Source organism: Schistocerca gregaria, chromosome 4 (genome assembly GCF_023897955.1).
Source record: "Schistocerca gregaria isolate iqSchGreg1 chromosome 4, iqSchGreg1.2, whole genome shotgun sequence".
Classification (NCBI taxonomy): Eukaryota; Metazoa; Arthropoda; class Insecta; order Orthoptera; family Acrididae; genus Schistocerca; species Schistocerca gregaria.
Window position 1 is genome coordinate 453,587,288 of NC_064923.1, and position 22,471 is coordinate 453,609,758.

General features: G+C 37.0%; 1 protein-coding gene across 3 annotated transcripts in view; it reads left to right on the plus strand.

Annotated features, from left to right (window-relative positions):
- The window catches only part of LOC126365909 (protein disabled), a 467,529-nt gene extending 452,307 nt beyond the window's left edge, over positions 1–15,222 (plus strand). For all 3 annotated transcript variants that reach the window (XM_050008634.1, XM_050008633.1, XM_050008635.1), the window contains one exon: positions 14,998–15,222. The gene's annotated coding sequence lies outside the window, so the exon portion shown is untranslated. The remainder of the gene's footprint in view (positions 1–14,997) is intronic.
- The last annotated feature ends 7,249 nt before the right edge of the window (positions 15,223–22,471 follow it).

Sequence of the window (22,471 nt, forward strand, 5' to 3'; positions counted from 1 at the left end):
ACTTACAGTATTTTATATAAATTGAGGGACTCACAGATTGCTACAGATACTGCAGCAGCTGTAATGACTGAGCGTTTCATTATAATTTTTTTCTTTTTAAGAAGCAATAGTGGCTGGTTCAAAACTAGGTCTCCAGACTGCATGAAATGTTGATTTATTCTTACATTCTAGACAAGCAGCCAGTGAGAGCTGTTGTAGAAATAAACTGTATTTATATGCCTTCCTATCTTTTTTGGGAACCTTTATCGCTGATGACCACAGCTTAGTAATAGTTCATAATAGTTGCGAGTGAAGCCTGGCTGAACTTTTACATGCACCACTCCAACCATGCAAAATTAGGTATATAATTTAATATGTTATGTCTAATGATAAGTAAAATGGAAAACAGCCTACTAAGTTGTAAAAACATTATTTTAAAAATTACGCACCTGAATCTTCACTTTTCTTGCTTTTTGAGTAGCGAAGACGTTGACTGGTTTCTCCATATTGAGCGACCACGCAATCTATCTTACCATGCTATTACAGCAAGACCTTTTAGCTGCTTGTAGCTCTTGAAGATCTGAGATAGTTTTTAATTATCTTTAAGCTGGAAAAGCTACATTGTGCAGGAGCTACAGACACTGGTATGCACAAATATATTCTTAACACAATTGTTACATTTAGGGAAAGTCTTGCAAGTTCATTTCAAAGATGCACTAAAATACTATTAAACATGTTTCCACAGTTTGTGGAAATACAGGGGACACTACTTTCAATTCATTTGCAAGGTCCTGCGAATTTGTGTCTCCTGAATACATTGTAGTGTGTCTCAAAGCTTCTGCAAGGTTCCTACATTGTTTGTTGAGATCGTATTTCTTTGTTGCCAAGTTGTTAATGTTACAAATAACACTGAACACATCACAGCAGCCACAGAGCTGCTGAAACCTTTCCTTCAGGGCCATAGTAGTGGCGTCTGCCACAACACAGAAGAAGTTTACCCTTAAGCAATTCTCTTCCTCTTCAAACGGGATCATGCTTACTTTCTTAAGAAAACTGCAATTCCTCCACTTTTCTCTTTGTGTGTGTGTGTGTGTGGAGAATCTTTTTGTTGTGCCTATCTGTGACTCAGCATCTCCGCTAAATGGTCTGTAACACTAACTGTTGATTTTATAATTTTACTCTAGTGTCTTAACTACATTCCTTCTTGCTGAATTGCTTTATTGATTCTGTTGACATGGCAAAGGATATTATGCCTACCACAGCACACAAAGAAAACTTAAATTTTGAGGTTTCTTTCAAGAGAATAGATATGTCACTGAAACACATTGGATCATTTTTGCATTTGTTCTTTAAGTCTGTTAATGCAAGTCTTCTGTTATTAAGCTCAGATCTTACAACCTGAACACTTTCAATCCTAACCTCCAATCTTGCCCATCTTGCATCATACAGAGATTTCAGACTCAGATTTAGATTCTTGAGTGCTTTCCAGCACTTCACAGGGGCAGAAAATAATGTGAACAATGTTTGAACCACACCAAAACAATGTAGCACAATTATAAATGGTTTAACTGTTTTGCTAACAATAAAGTTCAAGCTATGAGCACAGCAAGGGATATAATGAGCTCTTGCAGTTTTTTTATGGTACAAGGTTGAGTATCACTCTTCTACTCTTCTTCCTTGCCCTTCCTGTTGCTCCTGTTGTCATAAGATTGTCCCCTACCATCTGCAACCAGTATGTCAAGTTATATGAAATAACAATTTCTAATTTCAGTTGGTTTGGAAAACACATCTACCACTCTTAAAACCATACTTAATTGTTACTTGTGACTTGAGTATCGTGTCTTTAATGGTAGATACACTCTCATCAGAAATTATGGTAATGGTTTAATTTTGTATGACCTTATATCTAAAAACAAAGATGCTGTAACTTACCAAACAAAAGTGTTGGCATGTTGATTAAGACAAAAAACATAAACACACACACAAATTTCAAGCTTTCGCAACCCACAGTTGCTTCATCAAGAAAGAGGGAAGGAGAGGGAAAAACGAAAGGGTGTGGGTTTTAAGGGAGAGGGTAAGGAGTCATTTCTATCCTGGGAGCAGAAAAACAAAAGGACAGGTATACACTCGCGCGCGCACACACACATATCCATCCGCACGTATACCCCCTAAGGTATGTCTTTCCGCTCCCGGGATTGGAATGACTCCTTTACCCTCTCCCTTAAAACCCACATCCTTTCATCTTTCCTTCTCCTTTCATCTTTCCTGATGAAGCAACCGTGGGTTGCGAAAGCTTGAAATTTGTGTGTGTGTTTGTGTTTTTATTCTCTATAAACATGCCAATGCTTTCACTTGGTAAGTTACAGCATCTTTGTTTTTAGATATATTTTTCCCACGTGGAATGTTTCCCTCTATTATATTTGTATGACCTTACTTACATAAGTAACCAACGTTCCAATTAGGCCATACAGTTAATATGATTATTTGATGAAGAATTGCACTTGGCCATTAATTTTACTTTCTCTAAATAGTTTCCATTACCTGAATTTCCCAACATTTCAATGTCACCACTTAACAGAAGATTTCTTTCAGCAAGGAAGCATACTATGAAAAATACACTTAACAAAACCAATTTCCACCTCTTTTCTTCCTGATCAATTTGATCTTGAATTATCAGGAAATTAATTTTTAGTTTTTAATTCTCTGTGAAGCTCTTTCCACTTGCACATTTCAGTAATATGGTTGTGGGATAGTTCATGGTTAGACAGAACTTTTGACAACCTTTGCCAGTCTCTTAAACCATTTCTTCTGATAGTGCCAGCACTTTAATTGAATAACTTGCAACAAAAGCAATACCCAGCATCTTTTGTTCGAAAATATACTAGCCACGTTTGTTTAACTTTTTCATCATTTGAAAGATGATGAAAGCAACAAAAAACAGTGACACACTTACTTGCACTTATTCTTAGATTATCATTTATACTATCTGGCCAGACTCCAGGACAACTAACATCATGAACATCTTGAAAGCTGTAACTTTCCTTAGATGATTTTCTTTTGTCATGGAGAGCTCGGCTTGCTTCAATTTCTTCCACAGTAACATTGTTATTTGCTATTTCCACAGTTCATCAGCCGCTAGTTCTTGCTTGCATGAACATGCAATTCTTCAGTATCATCAACTTACGAAGCTTAAGTAACGCTACATTCTTTCACATCACATACTACATTCATTTAAACACTGTCAGTTTGGTTTAAAAATTTATTTAATGAGTTTCTTTTGCTCTTTAGAATGTCGCCCTTATGTTTTCTTTTTTGACGCTAGCAAGTGCTTATGATCAATTCTATGTTGTAGCATAAAACAAATCACAGACTCCGATAGCACTAGACACAGACCACAGACTTCATTCATACTTCACACTTGATTTAATTGATGAACCAAAATACCAGAAACCTTAGGGCCCTTTACTCAAACATGCCCACCAATGGATTAGCAGTGGAAATTTCAAACAGCTTGCTTTCCTACACTGCACATTTTGTCTAGCAGGCAAGGCATATTAAGAGTCAGCATCATCAAATGCTTCTGGTATGATTGTAGTGATTGCAATAGCCTTAAACTGGCCACTGTGATTAAATTAAGAAACTATTTTGTGAAGTTGTCATTTGTGTAAGATTTACTCTTACAAATTCAGGGTAATTCTGTGTTGATGTTAGACAAACTTCAGGGATAATGGAGAAGGGTAAATGCATCAATTTGAGGTAAGGGATCCTAGTGTGGAAATGATACAAGTCAAAATGTTACAAACATCTCATATTTCTGTCAATGAAATACACACACCGGCAATGTTGTTGATAATATTGTAGGGCAGGCAACTTTCGGAGGTGGTATTAAAGATGAAAACAAGAAAAAAGTGTGGTAAACATGGGCTCTAAAATGGTTATCTTAAGAGCTGTTAGCACTTGTTCAGTAGAAGAGGTACACTATGTGACCAAAAGTATCCAGACACCTGGCTGAAAATGACTTACAAGTTCGTGGCACCCTCCATCAGTAATGCTGATTCAATATGGTATTGGCCCACACTTAGCCTTGATGACAGCTTAAATTCTTGCAGGCAAACATTCAATCAGATACTGTAAGGTTTCTTGGTGAATGACAGCCCATTCTTCATGGAGTGCTGCACTGATTACAGGTATCGATGTTGGTGAGGACTGGCTTGGAGTCGGCATTCCAAAACACCCCGAAGGTGTTCTGTAGGATTATGGTCGGGACTCTGTGTGGGTCAGTCCATTACAGGGATGTTATTGTCATGTAACCACTCAGTCACAGGCCATGCATTATGATCAGGTGCTCTAGCATATTGAAAGATGCAGTCACCATCCCCGAATTGATTTTCAACAGTGGGAAGCAAGAAGGTGCTTAAGACATCAATGGAGGCCTGTGCTATGATAGTGCCATGCAAAAACAAAAAGGGGTGCAAGCCCCCTCCATGAAAAACACGACCAGACCATAACACCACCGCCTCCAAATTTTACTGTTGGCACTAAACACATTGGCAGATGACGTTCACCGGGCATTCACCATACCCACAACCTGCCATTGGATTGCCACATTGTGTACCATGATTCATTTCTCCACACAACGTTTTTTCCACTGTTTAATCATCCAATGTTTATGCTCCTTACACCAAGTGAGGTGTCGTTTAGCATTTACTGGCATAATGTATGGCTTATGAGCAGCTGCTCAACCATGAAATCAAAGTTTTCTCACCTCTCACCTAATTGTCATAATACTTGCAGTGGATCCTGATGCAGTGTGCAATTACTGTGTGATGGTCTGGATAGATGTCTGTGTACTATACATTATGACCCTCTTCAACGCCGGAGGTCTCTGTCATTCAGCAGACCAGGTCGGCCTGTAGGCTTTTGTGCTGTACATGTCCCTTTACATTTCCACTTCACTATCACATCAGAAACAGTGGACTTAGGAATGTTTAGGAGCGTGGAAATCTTGCATACAGACATATGACACAAGTGACACCTGATCACCTGACCATGTTCGAAGTCCATGAGTTCCACGAGCAACCCATTCTGCTCTCTCATGATATCTAATGACTACTAAGGTCACTGGTGTGGAGTACCTGGCAGTCGGTGGCAGGACAATGCACCTAATATGAAAAACATGTTTTTAGGGGGTTTCCGGATACTTTTGATCACATAGTGTATGTTTCAAAATAGCATTAATGAAGGAGTGCTCATAGCTCTCTATGTATGCATTCTAGGGCCCATATTTACTGAACTTTTTTTCTTGTTTATGGTCTGTACTACTACCTCCAGATGTTCAGAAACCAAAGAGCTTGCAGTAAAACACATGTGTTTCATACTACCGAAGGTGAACACGTACACATAGCTCTTGAGGTATGCGTTTTAGAGTCCATGTTTACTAGACTTTTTTTCCTGTTGGTCCCGGTGGAGGTTCAAGTCCTCCCTCAGGCATGGGTGTGTGTGTTTGTTCTTAGGATAATTTAGGTTAAGTAGTGTGTAAGCTTAGGGATTGATGACCTTATTAGTTAAGTCCCATGGATTTCACACACATCTGAACATCTTTTTCTTGTTTTGGTCAATACTACCACCTATGAAAGTTTCCTATCCTACAATCTTAGCCACAACAGTACTTGCACATGTATTCTACTGTCAGAGATATCAGAATGATTTTCGCCTGTAACTTTCAGTTTGGTCGTTTTCAGACCAGAGCCCTTACCTCAAATTGATACATTTAGCCTTCTCCATCATTCCTGAATGTTTGTAGCATCATCGTGGAGTCATCCTGCATACTCTTCAAACCATTTTGAAGTGCATGCACTTAGCATGGTACTTAGGAGCATGGGAAGAATGACTTCTGAAATGAGTCTATGCATGCTGTAATTTACCGGGAATGATATATAGGCGCCTGAAGAACATCTCTCGATTTCTCGCTGGTTACTGATTCTTGAAAGTCTGTAAGCAGATTTCTGTGGAATATTTTGCTATCTGTCTTGCCACCATAATTTGTTTTTATGAGTGTACTAATTCTAATTGAGAGTCATCAATATTTCAGTCATATGATAATTTTTTCCCATTTCTGAAGTACGTGATTTTATATTTCTATACATTTAAAGCAATTGACCAATAATCGAAAGATTCTGAAATCTTAAGATCTGATTTAACATTTCTGCAGCTTTTTTCAGGCAGTACTTCAATGTGGATAACAGCATTATTTATGAGAAGTCTGGGGTTTCAATTACTATTTTCCTGGAGCACACATGAAATTACCTCTACTTTTATTGGGTTCTTCATTCAAGATAATCTGCTGCATCATGCTTACCAAGAAGTCCTTACTTGAGTCACAAACGATGTTTTGTCACTGCATATAACCATAATTTTGTTAATAAACTTTGATGCGATACCGAGTCATATGCATTTTGAAAGTCAAACAATAGTGTATGTACTAAATTTCCTTGATCCATGTCCTTCAGGATGTCATGTGAGAAAAACCAAAAGTTGGGTTTAGCTCAAGTAGTGTTTTTGGAATCTATGCTGGTTCACATGAAGGAGTCATTTTAGTTGAGATGCTTCATGATGTCTGAAATCAGAAAATGTTTTGGGGCCAAAAACAGATGTACGTTAATAACACAATATTTTATTGAATCACTTCTGTTATCTTTCTCCTGTGTCTTGTTCAAGGGGTCTAGAGTATGTTATGATTAAAATGAGAGCTGATCCAGCCACAGATTCTATCTAGGATCTGATGGGAACACCATCGGAACCTGGAGCCTGGTTTTAGCTCTTTCTGAACACAACCAAGATTAATATCTGTATCATTCATCTTTGCAGTGATGCAAGAAGTACACTTCAGCAGTACATCAGTATCTTTCTTTCAATTGATTTGATTTTTATTTAATCAGGGAGAGAAAACAACGGCAGATTTACCCCCCAGCTGCCAGCACTAAATAAACTAGTTTATTGTGCAAGCTCTCTCTCTGCCATTCTAGTAATGACTTCCAGTACCCTTGAAGAGTAGTAGGAGACCCTTTGCCACACACAATTTCTTCAGGAATTAGTGACGAAACATTTTGTGTATGTTATGCTGTTTCATGTCCCTCACCACATAGTCTCTACTTTGGGGCTTCTTCCTCATTTCCTACTCTGTATGAATGTTTCTGGAAGTTCCCATGGCCACTCCTTAAACTTACCATGAGTTTAATCTGCCTCCTCTTCAAACCCGTGATTGCAGAACTTATTTTTAAATACAGTTCAGCATCATTAGATTGTGCCATGTTTCTGTTTTTGGGCTTTAATCCAAAGTTCTTTTGCTCCCTTCTTACCCATTCATGTAGTTTAGGTTTTATCACCACTTGAATTATCTGGTTTAACAAATGGGATCATCATCCCTGAGCTGGGTAGCGTATCAGCTTTTACATTACCAGTGATATCTGAATAAGCAGGGATCCTCAGCACGTTTACCCTTTTGCTTGTCCCTAGTGTCACAAGGGATTCCTGAAATTCTGCAATAACTTATGATCTCATTGCAGCAGCTGTTAGAGATTTTAGGGCTGCTTGGCTGGCTGAATAAATGTAGATGCTTCTATACTTACAGCACCTGTGTAGATTCTTCTCTGTGTACACCCTGATAGCAAATATCTCCACCTGGAATACTATAGCCGGCTTCCCCAGAGAGTTTGCACTCCCTGGCCTAGGCTGTACCCTGTACACGCCAGTCCCAGCACCTTTATCTGTTTTCAACCCATCAGTAACCCAGACTTTGTTACCTGAATAGTATCATGGTTCATTCTTCCACTGTTCCCTACTTCCAGTTGTTACACTGAAGGATTTATTGAAGAAGCTGAAAGCTATTATATAGTCAGCCATCATTCCCCTGACCATTTCTATATTTTTACCTCATTCATTATACTTGAAAATGGTTCAGGATATTCTAAAGATTTCCAGTTTTTAACATATATTCCCCAGCCACTGCCTCAATTGTAATCCATAGGTGTAATGTGGGCATTTCCAGCAGGGTCTCCATCCCATAATTGGGGTGCTGTTAATTCTGCCTGTTACACTACAAAAAACCAATCTCTGCACCTTTTCAAGCTCCATAGCAGCCACATTCTTTTCTACTTTATTTCACTGTATTTTAGCCCCATAAGTTACCGTACGTCTTATAGCATGGGTGTATGTCTAATACATCCTCCTGGGAGTTAAACTTAATCCCCCCCCCAAGACACTTATAGTGCACATGAGAGCACCTTTTGACTTGTAACTTGTATTTCTTATGTGAAGGGTTCATTTTAGTTTCACATCCAGGGTTATCTGTAGATATTTCACTATCCCCTCTGTTGGTAGAATTGAATTGAAGAACTGGATATGCTTCATCATGATGGTACAACAACAGATTTCCTGGGACTGATCCTTAGATCCTGTTTTTACACCTCTTGTTCGTGATATTCAGAGTGTATTGTGCTATTGCTCTAATGATACTTTCAAATTTGACAAGTATTGCTATGACTGAATGATACACATATCCTTGGAAAAAGTAAGCTCTAACAATTGACTCTTTAATGAGTTCATTCACCACTAGGTCCACACTAGTGGACATTGTCTGGTGGTCCTTATTGCATTTTTGTCTACTCAGCATGGTCTTACTCCACCTACATACAGTGGTCTTAATGCCATGCTCTTCCACAGCTCTAACCACGATTTTGAAGATAATATTGCTAAAAGGCCTCTCTTGACCTGGGAAAAAATAGTCCTCGAAAGTGTAGAGCTTTTTCTACCTTTTCAGCAAATTGGTGAAGTGCTCTTTTGTGTCACTGTGAAGTTGATATTCATGTTGACTTTCATGCAGAGGTACTTAAGTTAACACACTTTGCCTAACATGTACATTAAACAGTTTTGTTAATGTCTTTCGTAGAAAGTAAGACAGATTGATTGGTCTCATATTCTTAGTCTTAGTACGATCAGTTCTCCCTTGCTTCAGAATGAGAACAATCTTTTCTGTCCAAACATTAGGAATGACATTGGCTGCTAGACCGACTTCAAACAAACAGCATAGGAGGCTGATTAATACCTCTCCTGCTTGTTGCAATAGAGCTGAAAAAATTCCATATGTGCCTGGTGACTTATGATTGAAACCTGATTGAAACATTCCCGACACCCACTGGATTTTCCTGAAGCCAACACATACTTTGACAGACTGCCAGTTCTCCTATTGGTTACTGGTGAACGAGTACCTCACCGCAACCAAATCTTGGTATGTATCATCTGCCAGAGTGCATCAAAGGAAGTGAGTCTTTACAAGCACCTCCAGCGCCTCATGCACTGTCCTTGTGTACCTGCCATCCTCGTTTCTTTGTGTACCTCATGGATTTGTTGGTATTCTTGTGAGGATTTTGTGAAGTCTGGCCATGACAGCTGTACCTTGCATCTCCTCACAGAATACCTTCTAGGATGATTGTTTTGCTTGCTTAATAGCAAGATTATATTTGTCAAGGGCCTTTGTAACTTAAATTGTTGTTCCACCTAGGTACATTACTGTTTGTGCTCTCCTTGGTGATAGGACAGTTTTCTAAGTGTTAGGTCATGGTGACAAGTTCACTTCATCTTCCATTTCCTGTAAATCTACTGGTTTTGGTGTGAGTTTAGGTCTTTCCTATACAAGCTCCAATCTGTTTTCCCAAGATTCTTATTGGCCATGGTCTGCTTAGTGCTCATTTCAACCCTAAACGTAATACACATGTGTCAGATAAGTATGGTTTCATCTCCACATGCCACTGTTTGACGTAGCTACCCATGAAGATGGAACATTATTATCATGTCATTTCTTTCTTCCCTTCTTCTCTTCTTGAAAGTAGTTTGCTTACCCCTATCTTTATATTGGTCTCCAGTAGATACTGAAATAGATGCTAACCTGTGCTGTTAGTGCCACTGCTTTCCAAACCAGGTTGTGGGCATCACAGTCAACAAGCAGTTGTGCCAACCAGTCTCCTCACTTCATAGGAAGGAGGAACATTGACCTCATATGGAAGGTAAGTTGAGGCCAGTACAAATTTCCTTCCTCAAGTGGCTTCATCCTGGTGGTCACTAAGTAGCTGGAACAAAAAATTGCCATCAGCATGAATGTAATTTCATTTTTAATGTGGAAGAATGTTCCAGGGGTTTTTAGATTTCTCACATAAATCAGATTACCTCCAGGAGATGTCCCCATACTATGTTGCAGGTTTATCTGCAACACTTCCAGTGACCAGCTTGTCGCCATTGTCACTCCTGATATCCTTAACCCAGTCACATAAAATGACAAACTGTAGTCACATAAAGTTGCTATAACATTTAAATTGTATGATAAGCTCAGCTTGCAGATGATTGCTTCACTATATGAATCCATGAAGTTCAGTTTCTGGCTAATAGATGGCTCTTAATTGTATCGTAAAATGATCCACAGGCTGTGGTTATCATTGGGTATCTGATTTTAGTAAACAATCAAGAAGGTGTAGAGAGTATTTCATTGCTGAAGATAAGGATGGTTTACAGAGACCACTAGAGTGTGCACAGTTACCACAATTATGAGGCTTCAGACAAAACCATGGGCACATCTCTCAATACACATACCCCCAACTGAGATGGAAAGAACGTCATGGAAAGGTGTGTTGTGTGCTACCCAAAATAAAAAAAAGTACTGAAAGTGCAGTTTACAAAGTGCGACATTGTTCTACTTTTAGAAGACTGTTTTGAGATCTGCCATAACCAACAATCATACTAGCTGATTTGTAAAACACTCATACTAGCTGATATACAGGGTGTCCATAATTAAAGTTCCAGTTTCAAAATGCTGTAGAAAGAGTACCAATGCTCAGAGTGATGTCAAATTTGAACAACATATTATTGATGACCGAGAAGAGATTTCTAATTGTTATGGGACTAAGGCAAGACATGTTCAGCATGCTGTCCACTGTTTCGTACCACAGCATGTTCCACAACAGATTGGAGTGTGTCGTGTCTCATGTTCAGAATGCTTTGCTCAGTACGTGCCTTCAATTCAGCTCTGTTCATAATTGGAGCACTGAAGACAACATCTTTCAGAAATCACTCCGATTAACATCGGATGATCTGTACGGCAAGGCTGTAGGGAAATGATGGCTGATAAAATCCAGCATTTCTGAAATGCGTCTGCATCAGCCACTTCACTGTCTGTGCATTGTGTGGACAAGCACCACCTTGCATAAAAATGATCCTGCCCACACATCTATGCTGTCTTACCCACACACCCATGCTGTTGAAGGGTTGGAATGATGTCAGTGTGCGAAAGACTCTCATAGCATGTACAAGTGATGGTACAGGTAATGGGAACAGCAGGACTCATTTCCTTGGAAAAATGCAGCCCTACAATAAGTAGGTGCTATTAACATGCACCACACAATACGTTTTGCAGAACTGAATGGTGCCAGTTGATGTGTGTGCGGATATTCTGTTGCCCATGTTTTGCAATTCTGCATATTGACATGTCCTAATATATGGGAATGGACTTCATCTGTCTGCAGAATGTTCTGTGGCAGTTCATTGTCCACTTCCATGCAAGATAGAAATTCCAGAGTGAAAATTCATCTTGCTCGCTGGTCAGCAGGAAGCAACACCTGTACACGGGTGATTTTATATGGTAGCAAGACAGGGTGTATCATAATGTTTTATGTGCTGTGCTTGTAGGCATGTTTAATGTTTGGGCACCTCTGTCACATAGCACTTCAAAAGAGCCTGTTTTTTCAAATTTTGTAATCATTTTCTCCTGATTCTTAGCAGACATCAGAGCAATGCCTTTATTTTCATTTTCTTGAGTGCCTGCAACTTCTGCAGGGCCACTGGTTCACACTTTCCAATCTAGGAGCTTTACCAGCAGTACATGATCCTTCATGGAGATAGTCATGATGGGCATCACAGACACAAACCGAGGAACAGCCATATGCCACACATCTTTTGGTGTGCTTATCCTGATGCTTACAGCGCCATCTATTGGTTAAATTTACATTAATTTTTTTCTATGACATTTCACCCTGAGTCAGTAACATGCAGTTCAAGTTTATCATTCTCAGCAGAGGTTCTCTTTCTACAGTGTTTTGAAACTGGAACTTTAACTATGGACACCCTGTGTATTAATTCTTATTTCACAACAACCAGTAGGATATTTAAGTAGGATTTTATCGGATTGTCGCTGTGACAGTAACCTGCGAGAATCCTTCATTCTATTTTAGGTCTTACTCTTGTATTGCCTTCAGGAATTTCTCATTGACTTCAATCAGAATAGTTTAGCCATCAGGTAAAACCTTCCTGTTAATTACCCTTCAGTCATCTATCAAGACTTTCTGGTTATGCGCCCATATTTTCTTGAACAGGATCTTTGGAGGAAAATCCTTAAGTAGTCTGGAAACCCAGATTTATATCTGTGCAGTCTTGAAGAGTTCCTCTGCTGCCTTGACCAGCAAATTTGTCTCCTCCCATGGATGTAGTGTGATCGTCATCTTCTTCAGCTAATCTGTTTTTCCCATCCCGCCATAGACAAAGATTAGAGCACCTTTGTTCAGATAGATCCTCATGCATTTTTGGCCTTGACTTGTGTCTTTCCCAGACTTTTCAAAGAGATCCATCTGAACTAGTTATTCTAGCTGTTAGGTGATGCTAACAAGTGGTATTCTTGTTGGATTACTGCTATTATAAAAATTGAAACTGCACTGCTATACATCTGTTTCCTGTTTCAGCTTTTTCCTGGATCTGGTTTTCCTGGGAAGTGGGAATGAAAGACTCCTTCCTCGTTCTCTTAGTCTATGTCTTGGAAGTAGGAGGTTTTCTGTTTAACCCCTTCCCTCTGAGACAGTCTTTTCTTAGATGTCTTATGTTCAAGACCTTTAATTTCCTCCATTTGTTCTTTATTGCCTTTCTTTTCTCTTTATTGCCTTAGAAGTTTCCTCCTCTCTGCCCCAGACAAGGCTTTGATCTTGATCTGGTCCAACTTCTTAGTGTTGTTTCTCTCTTCTTGGACTGGTCTATCCCCTGATGCTGTTGTGGGCATAGTTTCTCAATGTTTGGGAATTTGAGGTATCATCAAGTCCCTCAGTTTTTAAATTTGTTTCTGTGTCTTTCATTTTGGGCCTCCGAGAATTTGGGGTATACCAAGTCAACACCAGTGGATCCCCATGCCAGTGTAAGACTAATTACTCTGAGAGGTCACCTGATATGCCTGAAGGTCCATATATGATATATCTTCCCATTTGATATACACCCTCTGACACATATAGCATCATTCCTTGGGTTGGGGGCCTAGGGCGTTGAGGTAAAGGACTATGGAAAAATGTGTGAAAAAAGATGGAACACAGGGGTTTATTTCATCATGTTCATCCACTGAGTCCTGTCCAGCTTGGAAGATGTCCCCAGATTCATGTGAGCATGCTAACATCTCTTCTTGCACAAAGTCAATGCTACAGTAAGTTCTTTAGTAAAGGGACAGTTGAAAACCTGCTACCTTCAATTTCAGTTCTGTGCTGTCCACAAGTTTCTGGACACTGACGTTGGTGCCAATGATAGCCTTTACATATGATCATAAATTTTTGGGCTTTGTGAGAGATCTAGATGAGTTTCTGTATATCATTTCAGTAAGCACAGTGGTGCTGATTGTTTCTGTAGGGTACTCCTCTATTCTTCACCAGTTAACATTTATCCTAGTCTATAGTAGTTAATTATATGGAATTTTTAGCGTGCTAATTATGCCCCACCATATCCTGGACGTGTTCGGTTTTTGACTTCATCTTATATGCTGCAGCATATAGGTCACCTCTTTCTATTTAAAATAACACTAATCAGAGATGGGCTGCTAGATTTGTTACTGGTAGGTTTGAACAACATGTAAGTGTTATAGAGATGCTTCAGGAACTCAAATGGGAATCCCCGGAGGGAAGGTGATGTTCTTTTCGAGAAACTCTATTGAGAAACTTAAGAGAACCGGCATTGGAAGCTGACTGCCGAGCAATTCTACTGCCACCAACATACATTGCACATAAGAACCACGAAGATAAAATATGAGAAATTGGGACACATACAGAGACAGTTGTTTTTCCCTCATTCTATTTGCGAGTGAAACAGGAAAGGAAATGACTAATAGTGGTACAGGGTATCCTCCACGATGCACCATACAGTGGGTTGCTGAGTACCTAAGTAGATATAGATGTAGATGTAGCTGCGGAAGGTATGAGTGACTGAAATTACATGAATTACTTTCAGTTAGCAAAAGACGTGTTATCCAGGACTGAAGAATAAGGAAAAATTACCTACATTGGTACATGTGGTGCAACCTCTGCATAATGCAAATACTTACAAAAGCTGTAATTGGAGCTATAGCTGTCTTCACAGAATAAGGGAAATTTAAATGACGGATGAGTGGATAACACACAGATTTAAAGTGCCACAAAGAGAACAAGTAGAGCAGAGGGCATCAGTGGCTCACAATTTTTACACAGCTTACTAAGTCAAAACCATCACTTGTACAGTATTATTTCCAATGGTTACTCTTAAAATGTTCAACACACAGGCTTGAGAAGTGTTGTTTCTGTGACCAGGATTATTCAGGAGGCTTGCCGTGAAGGACTTGAAACAGCACCCGTCATACTGTGCTGGAGTATTTTTCAATAGTGAATCAAGTGATTGTCCAAAATAATATTGTTTTTTTACATCTGTTTCATATGTTCTTGTTATAAATAATTTTGTTTATCTGATATATGATAAAAAGTGTTGTAAATAACTTCTTGGTAAGTTATATGATATAGAATACAGTGCTGACACATTCAGTCCAGTCATGATTGCTAAATAATGTGGATCAAATTATAAAGTAATAAATATAAAAAAAGTGGAGCAACTGATAACCTTAAAATTTTTCTATATCTTATTGCTCAACACTTGTTACAATTAGTAATCTATTTTTCAATAGATTTTATTTTTATTTTGCAGCTCTTCAAGAATAGTACCAGTGAACTGATCAAAGAGATATTGCAGTGACAGTGAAAACTGAATTGCAGTTGTGATGCCAACTTACATGAAATTCACATTTTAAATCATGTAGGTTAATTTTGTTTGTGAAGAAATTCATCCATACCATGTAATTACTTAATACTCACTGCTTATTACTGACAAAACTGCAGTGTGTACCATTATAAAGGAGCCGTGATTGTTTCAGTATTATGTTATCATTGTCCACAGATCTCAAAATTTCATTATATTGCAATAATTTCCTTGCTCAAAAAGAGTGCAATTTAGTTGCCTTCTGCTCACAGACTCACTAAATATCATTAATTTTGAATGTTACCATAAATAAACTAGGACAACCTGTTTTAATTTAATTTGGAAATTTTGTCACTTGCATTCCATCAGAAGTGAGTAACCATCAACCACCACATAATATTTTACTGTTCTGTGTTGAGTAAGAAAACCTTAAATAGGTTAATATATTGCTATTGTTGTATGCACTAGAACAATTACCTGTTGCTTTTAAAGAAATCCTTGGTGGTTTTACAAATACCTGTTTGGATTCAGAAACTGGAGACTTTTTTTCCTGTCATATCATTACTAGTATGTAATAACTTGACACTAAGCCATAAACTGTTACTTCTGAACCCATATCAGCAACCTGAGGATCATATTGCCTTTATTGTGAAACTAGATATTGTGGTCTTCCTGTTGTGCCAGTGTTTTTGCACACTGTAGTCTTCTCTGGATTAATCGGACACTCTGTAAGGACAAGTGTCTGTTGCATAGGATAGAATTTTGAAAAAGACCTCAAATGAAAGTTCCAAAACAAAGGGAAATAATAGTTTGAAAGCTCTGGAGACCATCAACAACTAATACAAAAATCTGTGCCCTTTTATTATGAGAAATGTTTACTAGATCTGCACTGAACTATTTCTAGAATTATAAATAGTTGGTTCACTACAAGTGTGCCTATATATGTCTTCACTGGTAAGTATGAAAAACTTATTTAAGAACAATAATAATAGTCAGATTAATTGGCATATTGATTCCAAGATGCTGCAAGTGTATGGACAAACAATAAACAAAACCAAAACTTTTTTTCTGTTGTTTGAAAGTTTTTTTGACATTAAAAAATTATGGGAACAAGTTAATTATTTATATAAGTGCAGCTCGTCTTTGTCTAAGCACTCTAATTTTGGAGATTCTTGTAGCTTATATCCCATGATAGTTGCAGTGTTACTTCTTAGCATCTACACACTGTGATTTAATTAGGTTGTTATTTACAGTATTTGCCTCAATGTTAGTGTACTAATTTTTCGAGTGACAAACAGTGTCATCAGCCCTTTAATTAAATTTAATGAATTATGATTTTATATTACTTCTGTAACATGCAACTCACCTTTCACAGTTCCTGTAACTGTTTCAAAATTAAATACTAACATATCCAAATTCAGTGAGAATAATTATCACGTAACTAGACAATTTATTTGCGTAGCATAAGTACAGTTAAAACACACAGAAGTATTTCAAAGGGATATATACACTCCTGTTTTGTGTGGATACCCACATCTTTGTTAGAATTAGGTGTTATTTGATAGTCCTTGTTTCCCTCCTGTGTTCCAAGATTGTCTTACAATAGCATTCTTAACACACAGTGTGAATGTTCGAGGAGTGCATGTTTCATATCTGTTCTGAGTCTTGCTAAGTGGGCAGTTGTAAAAATTCCTAATGTTTTTCTTATAAGGTAGATTCTTTTCAAAAACTGGGTTTGAATAGGAAACTCTGCTACTGCAGTATAAAATTCTTGGTAGAAACTGCATGTTAAAGCATACCAGATGATCAAAATGAAAAAAGGATGGATTAGAATTGCAGAATGCACATACTTTGACATACAGTATTCCTCTGTGACTTAATAAAAGAACACCAATTGCTATTTTATGAGACTACAGTGAAGTGTTACAAAATTTTCATATAATCATTATATTTTTAAAAATAAGAATTTTGATTTACATCACATTTATGGTATTTCAATTTGTTGACTCCTAACCAGTATTAACTTTCAGCCAGTTTTTGCTATAGCTTTATTGTTGTTCCAAAGCATGCAGAAATATTGTATAGCTGTTTCATGTACAAAGTCAGTTTCTAAAAATTGTGTGGCAGTGCAAAACAAAATTCTGTGAATGTCGCACTGTAATTTCATTACATATTATTGCTTTTAAATACTGCATGAGACAGTGTAACTGTGTGTGTTATAGGTACACTTAGATATATCCAGTGTAATGATAAATACAGTGGACTTCTGTGTTAATTATAGACCTTCTTATTAGAGTCACACAGATAAGGAAATGCTTATAGTGTTTATGAAACTGGTCTGACTCAATGCCATAAGTGTATGTGATGTTTCCCATTAAAAAAAAGAGTCCCCTAAGGGATTACATGCTTCTGTGTATATCACATTTCCTGCTATAAACTTAATGAGAACAGAAGAGTGCTGGTGGAAATGAACTTTTATCCTGAATTATTGTGATGTTTTATGTCTGTCAGTAACTTTTCATTTTAGTAAGTTGTTTCTCAGTGCTAAACTAGTTCACCTTGCACTTCATTAATTGATATTTATTTGTGCAACAGGCATGAAAACTAAAATTTTCTGCAGCATTAGGAAAAATATTTCAAGACAGTGCTAGCCTACAAGGCCATTGATATTAAAAAGTTACTCCTCTTCATAGCTCTGTTGAGACTGAAAATATATTATACTGGAGTTCATTTTTTCTCATTGTTACGATCAACTAGAGTCTCTTACATAAAGGAAGGGTGTACTGACTAGTATTTTTTAATGTAAAGAAAGGCCAAGTTCAAGAACAAATTTTTGCTTCGTAAACAGAGAATGAGACTTCTTTATATGCATGAATACTAAAGTCATGAATGCTTAAGTGAAATTGCTGTTAATGTCAGAGCTTCATGATATTTTGAAAATTGCAGTAAGCAATGTAAAACAATAACAAGTGTAATATACATCACATGTATAAAAAATTTTAGATGTTATGGTTTTTATAACTCATAACTATGTAAACTATTACAAATTTTTTACACTTGCATTTAAATATGGAACGTCCATCATAATTCAATTACTTGTATAACTATATTCAGTCATAATTTGATAAACACACCAGCTTCAGGTAATATATTTAATGGAAGAACTTCCAGGTCGTGCACATTTTAACTCTTGGATATTGCTCCAATGGGTGACAACTCACATTTAGTGATAAATAGGATGAGATGTTTTGAAATGTACTTAGAGAAAGATGAGGCAGTGGAGAGTTGGTTTTCTTCAGAGATGCAAATGCTTTCAGTTAACACAATTTGTTTTGGAAATCTAAATTTTACAAACAAAACATTTTTGTTTACAACCCTTGCTCTCATTAAGTTACAGGCACTGATGAATTAAATAATAATAAAATGGATCACTGAAAACATTAGTGAAGCATGATCAGTTCCCTTCAGTCAGTACTACACACCATGAGAAAAATCATTTTATTCTGATACAGTGCTATTTTTCTGACAGAATCTCTCACATGAAGCTCCATGATTTCTGAACTATATTCATCCACATGTATCAGTTTGCAATAAAAACACGAGATATTTCCACTGTACAGGTGACATGAAAAATGTGTACATATATATTTGTGTATTAAATAAGCTGACTAAACCAAAGAAATGAGCAACCATGTTAAAGACATTACATTTTGTACATAATTGTAAAAATGTAAAAAAATGTAATAAATACTTTTGTATAGGATAAATATATTTGAGATAAAACATAAGAAGTGTAAGTTTCATAATTTATGTTTTAAAATTTGACTCACTTGTTGCTTGTAATACTTTATAATGAATGTAAATTTCATGTTAGACAGTGAACTCAATTTTGCCCCATATTTTCAGATGTACGTTTATGAATTTTTAAGATCAACTGCAGGAAATTCAATTGGTACGAATGTTCAACTGTAATCCATATCAACTGTTATTATTATGAACATGGAATTAAAAGATTTAAATCTCAGTTGGTTCAGTGGAATTAACAAAACTATTAATAAAATTTGTGCAATTTATTCGGCTTGAATGTTGATTATTTATTTGTAGCACTGTTCAAACAGAGATTGAAAAGAACAAAATAACAATGTATAATGAACTGTGTCATTTTACTCTTTGTACGATGTTCATATTGAACATCGTTAGTTGTTTAATTGTGGACTGTTAAGAATGAAGAAATAAGCGAATGGGTTGCTCTCATTTGAAGACCTGTAAGAAAATAAAGTTATTTTTTACAGATTTTTATTTTTATTTAAAAGATAAAACATCCTTTTTGCAACAAATATTAATCCTTCGCTACCATACTCCCTTTTCCTTACTAAATATTAATTAAAAAATAGACTGCTATCTTTCCCAAAATGTTAGATCAGTAATGCTTAACAAACATATCCTTACATTTCATGTAATGTACACTGCCATAAATTTTGTGATGACAAAAATGTTGTAATAGATTTGAACTTCATTGTCACCATATTTTATTGGTGGTCTAAACAATCTTCACTGTCTGTTTCGATTTGTGTTGTTGTTTGAAATGGGCATAATTCATTTTGCTAATTAGATCTCCCAATTTCTTTCATATCTGTTTTCCAAGCTTTTTAGCATTCGAAATCAACGTGTTAGTGGGTTATGTTCTTGTTTGTATATCTAATCAGTTGTGTTGTTACTTTCATTTCCAAAGATTCAGCAGTGATGAAGAAATTAGATGTAATGTGACGCATAATTCACATATCACAATTATAGGTTTCTTTCAGGAGAACAGTTTAATCTTTGAAATCTCAAATTCTATGAAATTGAAACATACCTTGAAAATGTGGTTCAGATATTCATTTTAGAATGTAGACGTGTCATTCTCGTTGTGGGAAAAGTGGAGCAATGTGAAAGGTATTCTACTAGCTTGATTTGATAATGTTAAAAGAAAAATGTTTATGCTTAGGAATAATTGCTTAATTCTTTTCTTGCACATGGCTTCTTTAACTGTGAATGTGAGAGTGACCACAAATATAATCGTACAACAGCTAAGCAGGTAAAATAATGAAATCATAAATCTAATTTTATTATATTACTTCATTTGTAAAACACAAAGAAGGGTAAAATATATAGTGGAAGGTAAGAGAAATCTCTATCTCTTTTCTTATGGACTCGACAAGATATGTGCAGCTGTAGAAAAAGAAAAGATGTCCTCTGCAGAACTATAAATCAAGCCAAATGCCCCACATGCATAGTATGGAGGCATGCAGTTAAGAGAATTAGGGCAATAGATAGAAAACAGAAGGAAAGAAATCAATTACACTTAGCAGCAGAAAAAGAGTGTAGTCTGTAGAAAAGTGACAAGAAAAAGAACCCACTGATGCTTTAAACTAGCGAAAAAGGAGTTATGATGTAAAAGACAACAGGTGAAGAAATTTAATATTACAGCAATAGGCACTACAGAATGCAAAGAACAGAGAAGAATAAGGAACTCACCTGCAGATGAATATTGGATGGTGGATAGATACCCTTGAAAGAACTCAAAGTTGTGTATTTACACACACACACACACACACACACACACACACACACACACACACAGAGAGAGAGAGAGAGAGAGAGAGAGAGAGAGAGAGAGAGAGAGAGAGAGAGAACTGTGTATGAGTTGTCATCCAGTCAGATGGGGGTGTGAAGGGAGGGGAAAGAAGGCAAAGAGGGTTGGGGAAGTATTTCGAAGTGGGAGAGACACAAGGTTTTCAAACAGATGTGGTATACTGTAGATTAGTTTTGGCAAAAATAATGTAACTTAGGGGTAGAGCATGACAGAGAGAGAAAGGTAAATAGAAAAGACAGTGCTGAAAAGAAAGAGGATTAGGTAAAAAATTCAAGAAGGAAGAAAGTAATGGCAAGGGAGAAGAGGGAGGGGGCCAGAATTTGGGCTATAGTGGAAAACAATTCTGAAATGGCTGTTAGCAGTAACTGTGAGTACGTTTCCAATCAATAAAGTATACAGCCAGTCAGTTACCAATTGTTATTTATTTTTAGACTTGACCCAAGTTTCAGCACTATTGAGGATATTTTCTTCATAAGAACAAGAAGTTAACTTTTTTATTTTTTTAACAAAAACAAGTGATACCCTGCTCCCAGTTAAGAATTTAAGCGATTACAATTCCTAAATGGAAAATAAAAGTTATTAATTACTTTTTTTCATTACGTACAGTATGTTATATCCATCATGAGGTGAGGCGCTCAAGTCATATACACTTTATATAATTAAAACACATTAAAACTGTAAGGTCAAAAATTGGTATGGCTATTGAACAGAAAAACATCAAACCAAGCAAATGGCAACTAGCTGCAGCACTTGCATAAACTAGCATAGAGCACACCACATGTTGCAGGCTCGGTTATGCAATATTTAACTTTTCTTGCACTGACATACCAACATAATAAACAAAATAGTAATGTAAGTCGCTACCAAAATGAAATAGTATAATAGCAGTGGAGTGAAATCAGATAAAATTAAAAAAAGTAAAAGTACTATATAATCTCAGTTTGCCCAACATCTCACTTTTTTCACAATGTAAGGCAATAAGGGAAAAAAACTGTATTAACATTAAGGCATAAATAGCTTGTTTCTCTAGAGGAAAATGAAAAATAGAAAAAAAAAGTTTTGGAGATGATGTTACATGAAGTAATTAAATAAATTAAAAAATCTGAAATATGGTGATTTGCCCAATTATTTTCTTTCAGTATTTCTAGCCTGTACACCTATTTGCCAGTTTAAATTATTACAGAATTATTACTCTGTCTTCAGGCCACAAGTGGCCCATCAGGACCATCCAACCGCCATGTCATCCTCAGTTAAGGATGCGGATAGGAGGGGTGTGTCGTCAGCACACTGCACTCCCGGTCGTTATGATAGTTTTCTTTTACCAGACAGAATTGCCGTCCTACAAGCCCGGGTTTGATGCCCGACTGGGTCGGGGATTTTCTCTGCTCAGGGGCTGGGTGTTGTGCTGCCTTCATCATCATTTCATCCCCATCCGGTGCGCAGGTCACCCAATGAGGCGTCAAATGTCCAAAGGTAATCCTAAAAGTAACGTCTCCTATTTTTTTATAAGTACATAGACCTGTTTATTTCTACAATAGTTTACATCAGTTCACAGCTTGAACATTTAGTTATTTTTTGACATAATCACCATGTCTGTCGACGCATCTTTGTAGGTGCTGACACAGCTTTTGTATGCCCATGTCATTCCAGCTTGCCGCCATGAGGTTCAGAAAGTTATGAACCTCTTCTTTCACCTTGTCGTCGGAGTTGAATCACTTTCCGGCCAAATGTTCTTTTAACCTAGGGAACAGGTGATAGTCAATGGGTGCCAAGTCAGTACTATAGGGT